The 19,906-nt window shown below is 40.0% G+C and overlaps 1 protein-coding gene across 24 annotated transcripts in view; it reads right to left on the reverse strand.

Annotated features, from left to right (window-relative positions):
• The window catches only part of FREM1 (FRAS1 related extracellular matrix 1), a 183,370-nt gene extending 166,647 nt beyond the window's left edge, over positions 1-16,723 (reverse strand). For 14 of the 24 annotated variants that reach the window (XR_009599245.1, XM_042243458.2, XM_060409488.1 and 11 more), the window contains exon 1: positions 12,835-13,038. The gene's annotated coding sequence lies outside the window, so the exon portion shown is untranslated. Of the gene's footprint in view, positions 1-12,592; positions 13,039-14,291; positions 14,348-16,287 lie in introns of those variants that run through there. The other 10 variants (XM_060409485.1, XM_060409490.1, XM_042243457.2 and 7 more) reach the window with 3 other exon arrangements.
• Positions 16,724-19,906: the final 3,183 nt, after the last annotated feature.

Here is a 19,906-nt window from a genome sequence, read left to right on the forward strand (position 1 = left end):
ACTACCTTCAAAGAAAGGTAGAGAAAACTCATCACAGAGGGAAAAGACTTGGGGCCTCAATTTATAGTTTTATTCTTAATGACTATTAAAGTTTCTTAAGTTATCAGAGGTATTTCCCTGAACATTAGGAAATGGCCATAATTTATTTTCATTTTGCTTTTAGTCAGAGGGTTGTATCATACAAATTTTCACAATAGCTTGTTTTAATTGAATAACTTAGAATGGAAAACACTCACATTCACTATACCTGACTATACCTATTTATAGAATCATAGAACTGGAAGGAGCTTCTCCTCCAAATTGTACATGTCATCATCTTCCCCAACAGCAGCATCATGAGTTATGTATTTACTTTGCCTCTGGTACTGTTTTAACTCATTTAATCTTCACAACAAGTTATGGAATAGATCCTATTCCAAGGATTCTAAGAAAACAGATTTTGTTCAAGGCAAATGCTAATAGACCATGGAGGTGGAATTCAACCCCAGCAGACAAGCTGGAGAGCCCAGATTCAAGCTGTTCACTCTAGCACCCAAGGTCAACGTGAGGAAATAGAGGCCTAAGAGCCAAAGCTTGAAAGAAATTGCTCAGGCATGCTTTATTCATTAACATAAGCAGAGTGTGATAAGTAAACCACAGTATTACATACTGAGATGCAGTAAACTATTGTGATACTTAAACTTAACAGTTCACTTTATTTTTTTTTAACAAATACTTGGTTTTTTACAAATAACTTTGTAAACAACTTTCTGATTTATCAGTACTGAAAAACAGAAGAAGGATACAGGACTTAATTCTCTGATGCAGGATTGGAGCTGAAGTGAAAGGAAATATAACGGTGATCAGCACAGACTCTGAATCAACTCTACCAGACTGGTATACCTCTCCTGGTTCCATCATTTCCCTGAACAAGGTTCTCACTCTTCCTTAGGTTCTGTTTCCTCAACTATGCAATAACTGATACATTTCAGGGTTGCTAAATAGTTAAATGTACTATTATATATAAATATATCATGGCTCAACTGAGGTCACCAGGACACACACACACACAAGGCTCAACCAAAGCCAGTTTCCTCACTTCCCCTTTCTACCGCAGGCCAATCAAAGAAAAGTTTTTTTTGTTTGTTTTGTTTTTTTTTTCTAAAACACACTGAAAATGTTACCACTGTAATAGTGGATGCATGTCACTAAACATTTGTCAAAACACACAGAAGGGACAACACTAATACTGAACCCTAATATAAACTATGGGCTTTAGATAATTGTTACTGGCTCATCAGTTGTAGCAAACATATCAGACTAAACCAAGATGTTAATCACGGGAAACTGGAGGGAGGGAATGTGAGAACTCTCAGCACTTTCTGCTCAATCTTCCTATAAACCTAAATCTGCTCAAAAACTAAAGTTTATTAATTTTCTAAAAGTTATTAGTTGAGCCATCCTTGGACATACTCCATAATTTAGGTTGAACTGACCCTCCAGTCAATAGTCATAGTCAAGGCTATGGTTTTTCCTGTGGTCACGTATGGACGTGAGAGTTGGACTGTGAAGAAGGCTGAGCACCAAAGAATTGATGCTTTTGAATTGTGGTGTTGGAGAAGACTCTTGAGAGTCCATTGGACTGCAAGGAGATCCAACCAGTCCATTCTGAAGGAGATCAGCCCTGGGATTTGTTCGGAAGGAATGATGCTAAAGCTGAAACTCCAGTACTTTGGCCACCTCATGCGAAGAGTTGACTCATTGGAAAACACTCTGATGCTGGGAAGGATTGGGGACAGGAGGAGAAGGGGACGACTGAGGATGAGATGGCTGGATGGCATCACTGACTCAATGGACGCTGAGTCTGAGTGAACTCCGGGAATTGGTGATGGACAGGGAGGCCTGGTGTGCTGCGATTCATGGGGTCGCAAAGAGTCAGACATGACTGAGCAACTGAACTGAACTGAACTGACCCTCCAGTAACATTCAGACAGAGGTAGGAAATTTTACATAGAGCTGTGTAAAGCCATCAGCAGCCAAAAGGAAACAAGAGAAACCACAGCGACTTCTCACTTGCGCCTCTTCTGAAGCCTGGAAATGAGTGTGATTTTCTCCAGGCAGCCTAGCTCTGTCCTTTCTGAGGATCTGTGTGTCCCCAGCTTCTCAAGGGCCACTCAGATACCATCAAGTCTCTCTGGTTCCTAAGACAGTCTCCCACACTGAGACTCCACATGTGAACACACAACCCAGCGCCAGTGTTAGTTCTGCACATGCAGGAGTCCCTGATACCTCTGTGGCCCACTGAGCTTAATCGCTTTAAGATTCTTAACTGCATGAACAAAAGCAAACCTTGATCTGCTTCCTTTGGCAGAACTTGGGGTGGGCTATGGAAAGCGAGAAGATGCGCTCAGCCAGCAAGACTAAAAATGCTGCAAGTACTGGTTCAAAAATGAAATCTCCATAAACATCACAGGCTGCAAATAAAGTATCTGAAAGCCTGATTAGATGACTTACTGTTGAACAAATCTGTGGTGGAGAATAAAGCTACGCAAAATATAAGAACAGCAGTATAAAACAATACCAAACACCAATAAGTTAGAGAAGTATTTTAAAGGAGAAAAACACAGAGCACAAAAATACCCTTGGCTAAAATACTTCCTTAGAGTCTCCAAGACACAAATAAGCTATTTTTTAAAAGTTGGTTTTCAAATAATTTGTCTAGAAGTAAAATGGCAACCCACTCCAATATTCTTGCCTGGAGAATCCCAGGGACAGAAGAGCCTGGCAGGCTACAGTAAATAGGGTCACAGAGAGTCAGAGACGACTGAAGTGACTCAGCATGCGTGCACACACAAGAACACATTTATCATAGGCATGGGTGTCCAGACTAACTGGGACGTGCAATTTGAAATGTGATGGCACTCAGCACTGCATAAACTCATCATGGTGGAAGAGATTTTTGTGGGAAACCCAATTAATGTTTAAAGTGTTGAGCAGAGGCGTTGGGAGTCCTTCCCTTAGTTTCACTCAGTTCAGTGTACCAAATTCCAAGGCAACATCTGTGTTGTAACTGTGCCCCAAGGATGCCAAAGATGCTGTTTTCACAGCTCCCCCAAAGTGAATGGCGTCCCCTAGAGGTATGCAATGTGGCGGTTGAGTCCAGGTCTCTCAGGACCTGAGGATAAGAACTGGCTGCAGGGGAGACTTCACCCTCCTGGTTTTAGCCCCACTCCACTGGTCCAGAAGGAAGCAGCAATCCTTGTGAAGGATTAAGGTGGTCTGCCTTAGTGTTGACAATGGAAAACACCAAGTGAAAGAGCTGCCTCTGGCATCACCCCTAAACTAGTGAGGCCCATCGCTGACTTGCCTTCCCCATCATTCAAGCACCTCTCCCAGAGTTTAAGATTTAATTTATCTTGGTGGGGTCCAGGCACCTGAACTCAAAACTTCTTTAATGAGCAACCAGGATTGAGAATTGCTGCTGGAAACAACTGCACTTTTTTCTTTCCTTCTTCTATAAGAAGAGGTCTAAGGAACCTTTGTGCCCAGACTGAAGCTAGGTTCTTTGATTTGTCTGAAAACCACCTCAGTAGAGTGAAGTAGTAAGACTAGGGCTGGGGAGCCACCTCCAAAGCCAGCAACAGGAAGAACTGGAAAGCATGGCCCAGGTGACTGGGGAGGGATGGAGAAGAGGAGAGGGAGATAAGATATCCCAGAGAGGAAAGGAAGGTACCATTCCTGACAGCCTGGCTGGGAGGGTCATTACTAGGAAGCCAGTCATATGTGTAAGGTGTACAGATGCAAGGCAGTGACTTCCTGAATTAGCAAAATTGTTAGAAAGTAAACAAAGTCAAAAATGAAAGAAATTAAAATTTAACTAGTAAGATTTTGTGCTACAACTAGTTTTCTTTGCATTCTAATGTATCTCTTGCTGTGATTCTTTAAAGACAAAGTTAAATACAGATATTGTAGCAATAAATTTTATTGCTCACAAGGCTAATATTTTTCCTTGCTTTTTTTTGTTTTTTCATAGTGTGGTATTTTAAGATGTGATAGAAAAGAACATTTGAGTTTAGGCAAGAAGTAATAGATCTTCCCCAAATCATCACTGGCAAAGCCATTACTGATTAGATTAGAAGGAATTGGAGGCTACCTGCTTAATCATATGAAGCAAAGCAGAAACACTCAAACATTCTGGTCTATAAACTAAAAACCTCTCACATCACTCCAAAGTCTAATTCCCCGTTGTGTTCCTAACATACCAATTATTTTTAGACAATTCTTCAATAAAACAAGAGCCATTATCTCACCCCTAAGAACACTCTTTCTTGCTTTTTTTAAATTAAACTTTTTATTTTGTTGGAGTACGGTCGATTAACAATGTTATGATAGTTTCAAGTGGACAGTACAGGGACTCAGTCATCCATATACACATATCCATTCTTCCCAAACTCCCATCCCCTTCACTTGGTCATGAAACTTCTTGATCTTGTCCAGTGGAACCCATTCCACTTTCTCCAGCCTTCCACTTGGCCTGTTTGACTCAATAACAAAAAACAAAGATCTACGTTTTGAGGGGAAAAGGGAGTCGATTCCTTTTTTTAAGTAGATCCGCTTTTTTATATAAAGAGAAAGATAAAATCGCGTGACATTTGTGTCATACTCTTCAGTTCACACATCTCTTTGTAGTCAGACCTCCATTAAGCCTTTGAAATAAGGATAAACATTTTGACTAAACTGTTCACTTTTTCAATACTCTAGTGTCTAGAAAGAACCCCAGTCTGTGATATAAATAGGTTACTTAAACTTTCTCAACCTTGCTCTCATCATCCATACAGTGCAGATTCATTATACTGATTTCACAAGATTGCTGCAAAGATAGTCTGTTGCTGTTTTTAATGAATAGAGAAATTCAACCACCCTCACATCAAAGGTGCTTCCCTGAGGGCTCAGTGGTAAAGAACTGGCCTGCCAATGTAGGAGATGTAGGTTCAATCTCTGGGACAGGAAGATCCCCTGGAAGAGGAAATGGCAACACACTCCAGTATCCTTGCCTGGAGAATCCCACGGACAGAGGAGCCTGATGGGGTTGGACATGACTGAGCATGCACGTCAAAGGTACATGTGCTCCTTACCATGTTATTATGTTAAAGTCTGGAGTCTAAGTCTTAAAAATTCTGAAAAGTCTTAATCTTGAAAAGCTGAAGTCTCAAGTTTTAGGTTTTAAAGTCCTCATTTCAGAATTCTCTGGCCACAGAGCTAGCAATTCAGATGTGGCACCTGCAAGCATGGAGCTGTCCTTGACAGCTAGGCTGCTATGCAGTGCCATATGGTCTCTGCCCATGTCTCCATCAGCTCACAGTTACCATCAACTGGCATTCTTAATGTAGGCAAACTGGTGGAGGAAGGGATACTTGAGGACCTCCAGAGTCACTCTACCACTGTGTCCCATAGCGTGTGATGTGCATGCACCATAAGGGCCTAGCATCAAAGCAACTTATAAAGCCACAGACCAGGGAATTTCACTTCATGAGAAGTAAATAAAGACCAGTAGTTCCCAATAAAGCGATTCAGCAACAATCAATGACTGAAGTGACATAGCCTCTGTAATACGAAATGGTACACAGGGCAGACTGCTCATTCCTAACACAAACAGATCAGTACCATGTGGGCTTTATGGCCAAATAAGAAAAGGCAAAATGGCTGCCATCTGGGATTTTTGAAAATGCAAAGGTAGTCCTGCATGAGGAATTTTCCCGGTCACTTCATCCTGAAGCCAAACTCGAAATACAGAGTGCATTATAAACTGATTTTAAATGTGGGTTTATGAGACTACAGGTTTTATTCTATTTTCTTTGGCTGCAGTAATATCTAAAGAATTTGGAAGATCAGCTAACTACTGCAAGGAGGACACCTGGATATGGTAGTATGATGTTATGGGCTGAATTTCATTCACCCAAAATTCATATACTGAAATCCTAATGCCCAGGACCTCAGAATGTGACTGTACTTAGAGAAAGAGTCTATAAGGAGGTAATAAAATGAGGTCATTACAGTGGGCACACCTGAGCACAGAGTGGGTGTTCAATAAATGTGTTTTTTACTACCACTATTGTTATTATGACTATTGCTATAATAGTCACCAAGAATTTACTTTGCCCCTTTCCCATTATATACCTCATCGTGACCAACAATACTATCTCCTTGAAACATTGTCTCAGGACTTCCACGGTGGTCCAGTGGCTAAGACTCTGCACTTCCAATGCAGGGGGCCGAGGTTCAATCCCTGGTCAAGGAACTAGGGTCCACACGCTGCAACTGAAAGAGCCTGTGTGCCGCAACCAAGCCTGAAGGTCCCACATGCCGTAACTAAGAACTGGCACAGCCAAATAAACGTATCTCTACCCACTCCTTCACCAGCCTTGTATTTCCTAAAAGGAAATTACTACCAGCCCACAAAATAGCTGTCTCAAAGGCTGCCCGTGACTGCCTAATGGAGACAGCAAACTGAACTTTTCTCTGAACAGTTCTTTCTGATGATCAGTCCATTCCGATCTCTAAACAGTCCATTCCGATCTCTATAGTGCCCAACAATGCCCTCCACCCACACTTTCTGCATAATTGCTTCTGTGACTCAATACACTTCCGTTCCTGTGACTCAACACACTTCCCGTTTCGCTTTCTACCTGACAAATGCTCTTTCTCCTTTATCTTCTCTTCCTTTTCTCTCCATCCTGCTTTGTTCTCTCTTGGTCATATAGTATCATTGAAAATACACTACTCTTTAAAGTCTGACCTCACCTGGCTTCCCACTACATGGCTGCTTCCATGATCTCTGGCCAGCACCTTTAGGTTCCTGTATCCTCAGACCACAGGCCTCCCCCTCCTGCAACCTCAGTTACACATCACTGGGTCTTGCTGGACATTCTCACCTGTATGCCCTTCCTCATGTCTGCCCTACCTGGAATGTCTTTGCTTCCATTCTTATTAAAATCCTTCCCACAGTGCCTTGTGAACTGCCTCCTTCAAGATGTCCTAAGACCTCATCATTCCATTTGGAAAGATTTTCTTCCTGCTATTGCAGAAAAGTCACACTTTACTTAAACCCATCATGGGGCATGTATCACATCCTACACAATTGTGTGACTATGTTTTTCAAAGCAGGAGGACAGAACTCTCTGCTCTGTGTGATATGTACTCAACACACTATCGACAAATGAAATCAGTGATTATAGTTGAACTGTGCATTTAGCACTCTTGTCAGATCAAGATCAGCTCACACTAGCACTGCTGAGTTCTCCTCATTTACACTTGGACATTGCTGTGAGAAACATCTTGGATGGTGCCCATAGCACCACTCTTGGCACCCTCTGGTTCAACAATTTTCCAAATTCCTAAACAAAGATAAAGAGATTAGCTTATCCAATTCACAGACAGCAAAAATCCAGAAAGGTTAACTGTTATCACTGAGGACATAGTCAAGATGTATATCTTAGATAATGGAGGCTGGAATGATGAACTGAAGCCACCAAGCTCACTTTCAACAAACACAAACATATAAATTTACATTCCAAAACATCAACTGCATATGTATGGGACAGAGAAGATTTACTTGAGCAATAATTTATGAAAAAAAGTTGTCTTCAAATGCCTGCCAGAGGAATGACTTTATTCTGTGGTTCCCATATACAGAACGAGGAGGATGGGTTCCTCTTAGAAAGAACTTTCCTTCAAAGCCATCCAATAACAGCAAGGGCTGAGGTACAGACATCAGAAAGGTTCTTTCTCTCAGGGAGCGAGTGTAGGTTAGGTACTTTCTGGGGTCCCTTTAACTGCGAGACTGGATTTCCCTGTGTAGTTGTCCCCTGCCATCTCTCCAGCTTCTCCTCACACAACTCCTCCTCCTTGCCACTGACAAGCTAGTCACTCAGGTTTTCATTTCTTTCCTAAACTTGTGGCACTCCCCATTCCAGGCCTTTCCATGGTTTGTTCATGCTGTCCTCTCTGCTAAGAATGCCCTTTCCCCTCTCCTGCCTACCACTACATTTGGCTAAATTCTACCCCTCCTCCAGGTATCAACCTCCCAAACTAGGTTAACTGCTTGTGTAGAATCCTGCAATACCCTTACCACACAATGCGCACCTACAGGCATCTGTTTATTTGCAGTCATTGAAAACATGTCTGCCCTTGACCTTAGCCTGAAAGCTTTTTGAAGATAATAACCATGATTGTTCTGCTCACTCAAATTATCTCCAGTTTTGGTCACTGGACTTGGTGCAGAGGAGGTCCATAGATATAAGTTGAGAGACTAACTTATTCCAGTTTAAACTTTGGACTTGAAAGAAAAACTGGTTAGAAGAGCAAGAAAGACAGGGATAGAGAGTACTCACACCACATGTTTGAATGGCTGTGTCTTTCCATTTGGTGACAGCTCATAGGCTGACCACAGGGCAACTGGAGTTTCAAAATGTGAAACAAATACTCCCCCTTGAGGTTGGGCTGCCTGCTACAGTAGGGCAAAAACCCCAAGAGAAACGAAATGATTCCTCTCCTTATATATGTATCTGAAACGGCTGTCCAAGTCTCTAACTCTTAAGGGTCTGGTAGAAAAGGACAGAATGATTTTCACATTGCCTTTGTTCTCTTTCTGTGAATCCCTTTGGTGATCTCTGAGCTCATGAATTTGTTTCATGCTTATTCTTAACCTGGAAGAAGGAACCAAGGGAGAACAAGGCTGCTGCCCAGAGGTAAAGGCTGAGGAAGTGGTGGACAGATATCTGTCCTGCCCAGTCTTTGAGGCCTGGAAGAAAGCTCGATTTCCCATTTCCCCTCTGACCTATAAACTGAGTGGCTTGTCACGCATTCAGTGCTTTCCAGCCTTCATACCTGTTAGCCCTCTTCTAAAGAAGAAATATTTAGTGAGAACCAACTGCATGTCATATACCATGATGAGTGCTTTCCAAATGTCATTTAGCCCTTCTAAATACCTGGAAGGTAAGCATCAACACATTTATTTTACTCCCAAGGACACTGGTAAGTAACTTGGCCAACATCATAAAACCAAAGAACATTACAGCCTAGGATTGGAACCCAACTGAAATTTATTCAAAGGCCATTCTTTTTTCCTACTATACCACTCTGATTTAATATTCAAAAGGGCTCTCTACAAACATTACTTTTTGGTTTCACAACAGCCACTAATGCCTACTGACAAAATATTTCATCCTACCACATGATAGCAAAAGAGAAGATTTATACAAAACAGAACTAAAGCATTACTCTTGGATGTTACATTGTTTTTTCAAGAAGAATCACTTTTATGGAAACAAATAAAATCAAATCTAGGCAATAAACAGGATTTGATAGGAAACACTCAACAACATTTGAACATTTGGATGAATCATCTGGGAATTCTGATCCCCTCTGAAATTATCATAACCACTCAATGACTTTGGCTTATAATTTACAAAATGGAAAAAAAAAATTATGCTAACAAGAAATTTAGACCTTGGAAAGAAAAGACTGTGGTATTGAGTGCAACCTCATAAGATAAAGTCCTGGTTTATTGTAAGAGAATTCAAGGAGCATCTGTAAATACTGAGCAGCTGGTAACACTTGATAGGATGCGGAGACAGGATCCCAGGGAGGTGGGCCATGTCAGTGGAAGGACCTGGAGCTCAGCAAGTCCTGGAGCATGATCTGCTTCTATCTCTAAGGAAGTCAGATATGAAGGGTTCAAGAACAAAGCTGAGAGCAAAGAATGACAAACAATCTTAGCAGCCATTGACGATGCACTAAAGTGAAACCAAAGCCTATTTTGCCCTCCCCATTAAACTTACCAACAAGAGGCCAAGAACATTTTGTCAAAAATATCTTAACTTTGCAAGATCTCTACACTCTGTCTTCCAGTGACCACTTTCCCATCCAAACGCAATATCTTCAGACAGCTGGAGGCTACATTTGTCAGAAAAACACACAGGTCACGCCTATATTTTGATATTCTTATCTTGATGGGCAAGTTTTAGAACCCTTTGAAATGTTGCCCCATTCACTGCAGTAAAAGAAACTACAGTATACGAAGAATGTAAGATTTAATTAGGGACTTGTTTTGTTTTTTTTCTCCAGGCCCTCAAAGGTCTCTGTTTGAGTCTCTCACCTAGCAGCACAAAAGCTATCAAACCACTTGAATGAAAGGGTCAGGGAGCAAGCTGTGCAAGTATGGAAGCCAGCAAGTCCTGTTCAGACCACCCAGCTCTCCAAAGGCAGAGCAACACCAGATTCAGACAAGATAACAGGCTGCTGGCCCATGTAACCCAGCCCAGGGAACAGCCTTTCCAGAGAGTTACAGGCTTCCATTGTGAGAATGACTGTGTGCTCTGAAAAGGTAGCATTTGTCTATAACTCACTAGATTGGCAGTCTTGATTCTCTGTGAAAGAAAACTTAAATGGTATTTTTGAAAATTTTAAGAAAAGCAGTAAGCCAAATCTTTGGGCCTGTGGTCAAAGCAAACACTGAAAAGCTCTCATCCCTCTATACCTATGTTTAGAAGACTGAGGCATATCCATCAATGTCAGAATATCAGAGTTAGAAAGATATCGGAAGCGCTTTTTATTCAACACTTTTGTTTTATTGATGGCAGAAGTGAAGGTTAGCAAGAATAGTTGACTCATATAAGATTGGTTAGCAACACCTAAGACATGAAACACCATGAAGACCAAGTGTCTATCCACATTATATACACTGATTTTCTGAATCCTTGGCACCAGCCCAGAGCCTGGCATGTAGCAGGCACCTACAAATATCTGGAATGAGGAGAGGAAAAAAAGAAAAGGGCACTGATGACCATATCCTATTTTCTTTTTACTGTAAATATACTATGTCAATCATTGTCACTGGTGACAGGGATGGAAGCTGAGATCTTCCTTTCACATGCTGTCTAACGAGGACCTCAACATGATGGAGGAATCATTTCCTATTTCTCCCAATCCTGGTGGGTTTGTCCAATCAAAACAGATTTCTAGGAATTATACTTCTACTGAACAGGTCCCAAGAAATAATCCAACTCAGTTCAGCCCACTCAGCCTAATCTGTCCCCAAGAACAGAACATTCCCAGCAGGTTGATAAAGAACTAAGAATACCCTTGGGCTTAAAGTTTCTAAGACAAACATAGTTTGGCCATGCAGAGCAGGTCAGACCACACAGTCCAACAAAAGGAATCGGGGCACCTATCCCTGACTGCTTTGCTTACTCATGGGAAATGTAATGGCAGGAGAGCTGGTTAAAAGTTCTGGTTTGGCAGTCAAGCATGCAAAACCATGCTTCACGTAATTGTGTTCAACAGCAGCTCACGCTCATGCTTATCATTTAGGTGTGAGGTTTAACATTAACTGAGGACATGACCAGAATTTAATTTGCCAAGGACAATGTAAAGCACTACTCATCCAAGTGTGATCTTGCCTGCATGAGGATCACCTGGGGAAATTCCTGTCCCCCCCACCCCCCACACCTCTAGTCCCCCAACCCCGTCCCACCAAGTCTAAACTCCTCTGGGGGTGTGGCCTAGGTGCCTGCCTTACCCCAAGTGATTCTTAGGGACACTGGGTTTTGAGGATCTCTGATGAAGAGAAAGAGGGAAAGTAGTTAACATTTTCCTAGTGTTATTTCTGAAAGCAATTTTATCAAAGGAAAGCAGAGGACTAAGAAGCTAAGCTTCAAGCTTTAAGCAGTGCTGAATATGGTGGCATCACTTTTCCAGAGCAGAAACCTGTAAAGCATTTGGATCTCCTGCTCAGGTCTGCAGAATAGTCCTGAAGAGGTTAATATCTCCAGCAAGATTCCCAGGCCATAAACTCCAACCAGCCCCCGGAAATGCTCTTTTTAAGCTTTGTAATTCATACCACACAACAAGACTGCACACAACAGTTGGAGAAGAGAGAAACAAAACTTATATGCCTAGAAAATTATTTCTGGGATCCAGATGACAACTAAAAGAAATAATGTACTACAGCACAAAAGTCTCTAGGCCAAATCCACATAAAGAGAAGAAAGAGATTAAAAATCAGTCAGAAACTTCAGAACAATATGATTTCTTTGCCTCTCCAACACTGGCTTTCAACTCCATAAAAAAAGAAACCATACTTTAAATATATATATATATATAACTAAACTAAAGCAAAGCTATCCAAAAATCATCTCATCCAAACTTTTGTATCTTTATACCATGAGGATATATATCTGTTTTGTTAATTTTTGCATTTTTTCTCTTTGCCATTTTCTTTAGCTGAAAAGAAATATTCTGATTTGGGGGGTGGGGAAAGGGGACAATTCAGAATGTAAAAATGTCTTTTCACTGGTAAATGCTATTGGGGATGGATTGAGAAGAGAGTTATAAATTCGATTTATGTAATAAAGAGCCTCCCATTGGGGACATAGGGCTCTTTAACACTGCAATTTGCCACCTTGTGAGCTTATATGATAACTTTTGCAAGCAGACTTAATCTACTTCTTGTATCATTACTTGGAGTTAATGCTACCACACAAATAACCTCTGGAGCATTCTAGCAGAACGTTCACAGTCGAGAGGAGAGGAAATACATAAAGCAGATACTTACAGGTAGTGGTTTTCCTTGCCAAGTCAAAAGCTAGAAACCCTTGGCGCAGGCAGGCAGGATAAGAGTCACTGACCCGGTAATCTCTGATTTAAAGGGCTTTGAGAGGAAGGGGGAGGAAAAACAGCCCAGGGAGGGGAAGAGCTGAAATTCCAGTCTTTCAGGTCAGCTGAGTTTTAGCTCTCTTTGTACTAAAAATCCATTAACCCACCCCATAAGAAAATATAGAATTGAAGTTCACATACACACTCCACAGTCTTTGCTGGTCTTCTCCGAGGCTGCAGTTGCTGCTGAAGCTTTGAAAACTTCCCGATTGCCAAGCTCAGGACTCCCAGGGAAAAGGGCATGATCAGGGATGCCTGCAACTGTTTGCAGGGAGCCCGACCTCCCTGGCGGAGAGCCACAGCTCTCCAGTCCCTTCTGCCGGCTGGGTCCGCAGGGACAAAACTGAGCTTTTGTTAAAGGTCGGTGGCGTCTCTTCCTAGTCTCTCCCCAGCTCTCTTTCTCACTATTAGTTCTCTACTAACTGCTCTGCCACTGGCTGAGCCCAAGCTGCCTCTCCCGCTGCAGCACAGAGGCACACACACTCACAGACACACACATGGCACACACCCACACCCCATCCACACAATCACCCAACACACTACACACAGGCACCCACACCTACACACAGACAAATGCATTCACAGGCAAGCACACACATTTTACACACCCTCATACCCACGTGTGTGCAAACACACATATGCGTAGGTGCACACATATGCGTAGGTACACACACAGACATGCTCATACCCACTCACACTCATACTCACACAAGTTTTTTCCTAAACCTTCAAACTCTTCAAACATTTTTTTCCTAAACCTTCAAACTTGTCAAACATTTTTTTTTCCTGAACCTCTCCTGAAATAAATTCCCATCCTGAAAGGTTTTTATTCAAATTCAGACAAGCTGTCCTGCATTCAGAAAGGAGGAGGGAGAGGGAGGGGACCTGGCCTCTTTGAACTTTAGTCACAGCCTTTAAAGGAAAAGAGGAGATTCTAGGGGTTGTTTTTAAGTACCACCTTAGTTCTTCAGTTTATAAGGCTTTTCATGTGTCTGGCTCTTTTTTAAAAACCCAGAAAAATTCTGTAAATCTCATCTCATTTGCATATAGTTTATGACCCCACCGATTCCACCCTATTACAGGTCAAGAAATGTCCTCTCAACAGAGATTCATTCAGTTAAACTTGGCGGGATTCAGTGGGTGGGTGAAAGCTTTGTTCCTTAACAACTGCAAGATAAAATGCTTTCCTGTGTTTCATCTCCACCAGAAAAAAAATAAAATAGTGGCATTACTATCTGGGCTAACTTTTAAATTGACCATAAATAGAGAAGTTGGAGTGTTATCTTGCTTTGGGGAAAATGTTTATATTGAGACACGTCTGGTTATTCTAAACTTTTGCCTAAAGAACAAGGCACTGTAAATCCAATTCAGACAAGACTGGTTTTCCTGAACAAGGTCACCATGTAAGACCCTCTCTCTGGGAAGCAATGAGAGGGAGAGAGAAGAAAATGGAGAAGAAAGGGAAGAAAATTATGTGAAGAAGGAATAAAGCAAAGAAAAAAATGAAAAAGAATACAAAGAGAGAGAAAAAAACAATAATTTCATTTTAAAACATGCTTTATGGATACTTCAGCAATGAAAGGGACATGTATACTTACTCAGAGTCACCAAAAATTTTAAATCTTCAAGAATCTCTTGATTCCTTCCTCTTGCTCTGAGAATAAATGGATGAAAATGTCTCCAAGAACCACTAAGCTTTCTGTAAGTAAACTGTGTTCACTACACACAAGTGTTAGTAAACAAAATATAGTGACAGTGTATGATGCGTGTACTAATCTTTAAAAAACCAAGAAATAAAGCCCTAATGATGACAGGAAACAGAGTGTGATAGACAATCCTGTTCTCAGACTGAATTTAAAACTTTCCCAGCTTATGAAAATCTCACCTGCAAAGAAATGAAGATAATTTTAGATGCTATTAGTTGAGAAAGGAATGATTGTAGGTAGTTGCCTTGATGTGCTTCTCCTAACATCTGGGCTAAATAAAGCTTGTGGATTCATATGGAAACAGAAATAAATGTTTTATACCACTTCTGTAGGGAAAAAAATACCTTCAGCATTCTAAGCAAAAAACAACAACAACTTAGATTGCAACATATTTCAGGAAATGTAATTTTCATTAAGTTAATTATACAAATGATGGTTGGCCTAACTTTGTGCTGAACATATATTAGAATAAACAGAACTATAGTTTAGCCAAAATATCTTGAAATCTGAGGTACCCACTTATACACATAAGTGAGTCTTTCTCATATCTTCCACCAGTGGATAGCGGCTGCTGAAATAATACAGTTATCAACTTTAATAAAGTATTCTTTGAATGAGTTGAAATGCAAAGCCAGAATGTTTTAAAAGAACTTAACCAAAGGAAAAATGAAGAATTCTCCCCCTAAAAGCATGTGTTGTTGAACTTAGTACTGAATCAAAATGCATTTTAAAGAAGTCATTCTATTTCTAACTCTAGGATTAGATGTCATATGAAAAATACAGAATGCCATGTGTTGGAAATGACCATACCTTTTTGGATTGTAAACATGTACAATTTTGTTAAACTGCCATAGAATATAGCATTCTCTAAGGAGCACAGCTAACACTTTCACCAAAAATCTATATTTAAAACAAATAGGAGTGTGCCTTTTAAGTGTTGCTGACGACACTAAGCACAGAAGTGTTATCCATCGTACTGTGAAGATGGTTTTCCACTGAATTCTTTTTTTTTTTTTCCATATTTATTTTATTTATCTGTCTGCATCGGGTCTTAGTTTTGACGTGAGGGATCTCTGATCTTCATTGCAGCATGCAGAATCTTTAATTGCAGCAGGCAAGATCCAGTTCCCTGACCAGGGATTGAACCCTGGCCCCCTGCATTGGGAGCATGGAGTCTTAGCCACTGAACCACCAGGGAAGTCCCTCCACTGAATTTATAAAACCCAGTGGCTATGGGAGACAATGCTGCAACACAAAAGACTATTGGCTAGGAGTGGAAGGGTCCACTTTAAATAGATCAAATTAAAGCAAATAAGTAAATAAAATGAAAGCAAGATTAACACCTTTTTATATGAGAAAAGAACAGAAACACAACCTAGTGGGAGTTTGTAGAGGCAGAGACTTGTTGACCTCAGAGTTTGGGGTGGCTATAGAATAACAGGGAATGAAATAAACCCAGCAAGGCAGAAAAAAGAGCCATGTGCTCTGCTTGAAACTCTAAAAGTGCAGACCAAGATCACTTTTTTACACAGAAGTGCAAAATTCTAAATAACACACCTTCAAATCTAATCTTCCTATGTATTTTTAAAGATATTATACCGAAATAGGGTTTATTTCAGGATTGTAATGACAGTTCAAAATAAGAATATCTAGCAATTTAATATATTGAAGGAGGAAAGAAGCCATATGATCATCTTAATAAATGTCAAAAAGTGGTATTCAGTAAAATTCAACACTCATTCACTAAACAAACAAACAAAAAACACTATTAGCCAGCTAAGACCAGAATGGAAATCTTTTTACCCAATCAAAGACCTCTATGAGAAATCTTATCCTTAATGGCAAAATTTTAGTAACCACTAATGGCAACCCACTCCAGTACTCTTACCTGGAAAATCCCATGGACAGAGGAGCCTGGTAGGCTACGGTCCATGGGGTCGCAAAGAGTCAGACACGACTGAGTGACTTCACTTTCACTTCTTTCACTTTCAAAGAAAGAAAAGAAAATGCCTGCTACAGTCACCACAATCCAACATCGTAGAAGACCCTACCCAATACAGTAAAAATAACAATAATGATGAGGCATGAGGAAGAAAGGAAGAAAGAAAAGAAAAGAAAGAAAGAAAAGAAAAGAAAGAAAGTAAAGGAAGAAAATAAAACTTTTACTTCTAAATGATTTTTTTAAGATTTTGTTTTTAAAAATCTAAAAGATATTCAATATTTCTAAAAGATATCTAAAAGTCTCCCTGTAAAATATCTTAAAGAGATCTTCCAAATAAGGGTGCCAGAAGAAGTTGTCCTGACGGGAGAGACATTGAAAGGGCAGCCTTTTCTAAATAGACACATGTACACACCCAGCATACAGCTGTTAATAACAAAAAAAAATCCTTCTCCCAGCGCTTTGTTTTATGTTTGGAGCCAATAGTCCAGCTGGAGAACTGAAAGAATGAAAGATTCAAGTTCTCTCATTTTATGAGGACTGATGCTCAAATCACATGTGCTTCACAGAATCTTTTTGAGAAAATGGTTCCCCTCCTCCATACTCCAAGCTATTGGTTGTGGAAGTAGAAACCCCTAGCACTGTCGTTTTCATATTTGTCCACCACACTGAGGCAGGAAATCAGAATAAACTGACTCATTTTGTTCCACTGCATGGTACTTTTCTCATTAATCATTAACACAGCTTCAAACACTAGCATTAAAGTAAACAGACATTAGGATTTCCATGTACATATTAAAAACGTGAAAAAAATCAAGAATACTTTTTATCTCCTTCTTTTACAGGAAAAGGGGGAAATATACCAAAGGCAACATTAACAATTTAGTTTTGAGTTGTTTTACATTTCAATTATCTTTGTGAGAGATTTGGTCTTTCAAAGCTTAGCACCAGGACGGTTTTATCTTTCCAAACCTAATACAAGGAGTTGGGAGTCTTGGCTTACTGATTTAAAAAAAAAAAAATCCAACTCTCTCAAAAGATAATGTATTTTCCATCAAAAAAAAAAAAACCAAAGTAAAAATAGTTGCTTCGTTAAAAAAAATCATGGTAGGTTAGTCCAAGAGGTGAACACTAAAAGTAACAGAACACACCCATAGGCAAAAGATGTTTTTCTCAGGAGTAAATGGCACAAATGTATTTTAAAAAATCCCCATGGACTTGTTTAGAAAGCTGAGGCTGAGTCACACAATGAGTGTGTCTGACAGAAATCAGAACATGCTGATCTATTAAATTATCTTCAACAGGGTTATTGAACTTAGCATATGCCAGGCACTGCGCTAATCCTGGAAAGGACAGAGATGAGTAAGTAAGACCTAGTGCCTGCTCTCAAAATCCTTACAATGCACTTGGAGAAGACAGGACAACAGAAATCACTTGTACACTGAGATGTGATTACAGATCACTAACAATTATTGAACATGCACCACCTAATGTCCATTTTTACTTATATGCATTTATTAGCTCATTGGACCTAGACAACTCTAATACCTTGAGTGGATCTTGGGGCTCAAATCCAGCATTAGCTCTCTGTCTCTCTATTGATAAACTTTGTCTCTGCTTCAATTTGCATATTAACCTTACTATCTCCTGGTACATAGAGGCTTTTCTGTGATAAAAAAAAAAAAAAAAAAAAACACCAGCAGCCCAGGTCTACTTCCTACGGCTTACAATCCTGAAGGAAGTAAGAGAGTCATCTTCCGCACTAGTTTTAGCAGAAGATAGAACCCTAGGGCAACTAAGGAAGAAGAAGGAGCCATGAATGTTGACACAACAGGACAATGTAGAGTGGGGAGAGGTTTTCTGAACGGGAACAGGGAAGAAGGATGCGAAAGCAGCTGGGCAGGACAGTCAGGCACCATGAGACACGTCAGTTTCAATCTTTAAGGCAATGGGAACCCTTCCTTACTGAAATATATTTGACATAAAATGCAGTGTCAATTCAAGGTGTACAACATGTTAATTTGATAGATTTATATACTGTAATTCAATTGCCATTGTAGTGATAATTAGCACTGCTACCACATCACATAATCATCTTTTCCTGTTCATGGTTGGAATAATTAAGTTTGACCCTCTTAGCAAGTTATAGTACGAAATTATTTTCTATTTTGACCACATGGTGCATTAATTCTCAAGCACTTAAAAGAGAAGGAAGCAATCATGCCATGAAAAGAGATGGAGGAAATTTAAGTGCATACTTCTAAATGAAAGAAGCCATTCTGAAAGGTTACATACTGTGTTATTCTGACTATATGACTTCTGGGAAAGGCCAAACTATGGAGATAATTAAAAAGAATAAAGGAATAAGGGATAGGAAGGATACATAGAGCACAGAAAAGCTTTAAGGCAATGAAACTACTCTGTATGGTAGATAGATGTCTCACAAATTTGTCCAAACCCAAAGCACATACAACACCAAGACTGAACCTTAATATGGGCTGTATAATCTATATGGTACTGATACCCCTCTGGTGGGAGATATGAGAATGGGGGAGGCTGTGCATGTATTGGGGTAGTGAGTATAAGGAAAATTTCTGTATCTTTCACCTTGAGTGATACATTCCATTCAATATTTCTGTGAACTTAAAATTTCTCTGAAAAATTACATCTAATAAGTATATTTTTAACATTCAAAAGTGTAAAAAAAAAAAAAAAAAGGGTACTTCTGGTCACAATTCCCAGAGAATTTCTCAAAGAGGAAAGATGGTCTTTAAGAATTCTACATGGAGGAATTGGACCCCTTGTGCACTGTTGATGTGATTATAAAATGGTGGAACCACTATAGAAAACAGTATGGAAGTTCTTTAAAATATGTATATATATAGACTTACATAATCCCACAATCCTTTTTCTAGATCTATACCCCTCCCAAAAATGAAAGCAGGATCTCAAAGAGATATTTGCACAGACACATTTCTACCAGCATTACTCACAGTTGCCAAGAAATGGAAAGAACCAGAATGCCCACTCACATATAGTAAGGTATATATTAGCACATTCATCCTAAGTATAGAGCATGATGAATGTGCATGCTCACATCCACTCATGTAACTACAACCCAGATCAAGTCAGAGAAGATTTTCAGCACCCTCAATGATTCCCTCATTTCCCTGCCCGGTCGACACCCTCCTCCTCACTCAGTGAAACTCAAAGGTGACCACTATTCTGGTCTCAATAACTATAGATGGGTTTTGCCGATTCTTGAACTTAATATACATAGAGTCATACAGTATATATTATCTTGTGTCTTTCACTCAACGTAAGTTTTGTGAGATACATCCATGCTTTTCACCAATAGTTTCTCTCTTTTTTATTATAGTGTAATATACCATTTATATGAATACTCAAAAATTTATTTATATATTTCTTTTGGGGGGGGGGGGTTCTGTGTTGGGACCAATCTGAATAAAGTTGCTGTGAACATTCTTGTGTTTGCCTTTGGGTGGACCTATGTACTATTTTCTCTTGGGTATATTTCAGGTCTGAAATTGCTATGTTATAAAGTATA

The sequence above is a fragment of the Ovis aries genome, chromosome 2 (genome assembly GCF_016772045.2).
Source record: "Ovis aries strain OAR_USU_Benz2616 breed Rambouillet chromosome 2, ARS-UI_Ramb_v3.0, whole genome shotgun sequence".
Lineage (NCBI taxonomy): Eukaryota > Metazoa > Chordata > Mammalia > Artiodactyla > Bovidae > Ovis > Ovis aries.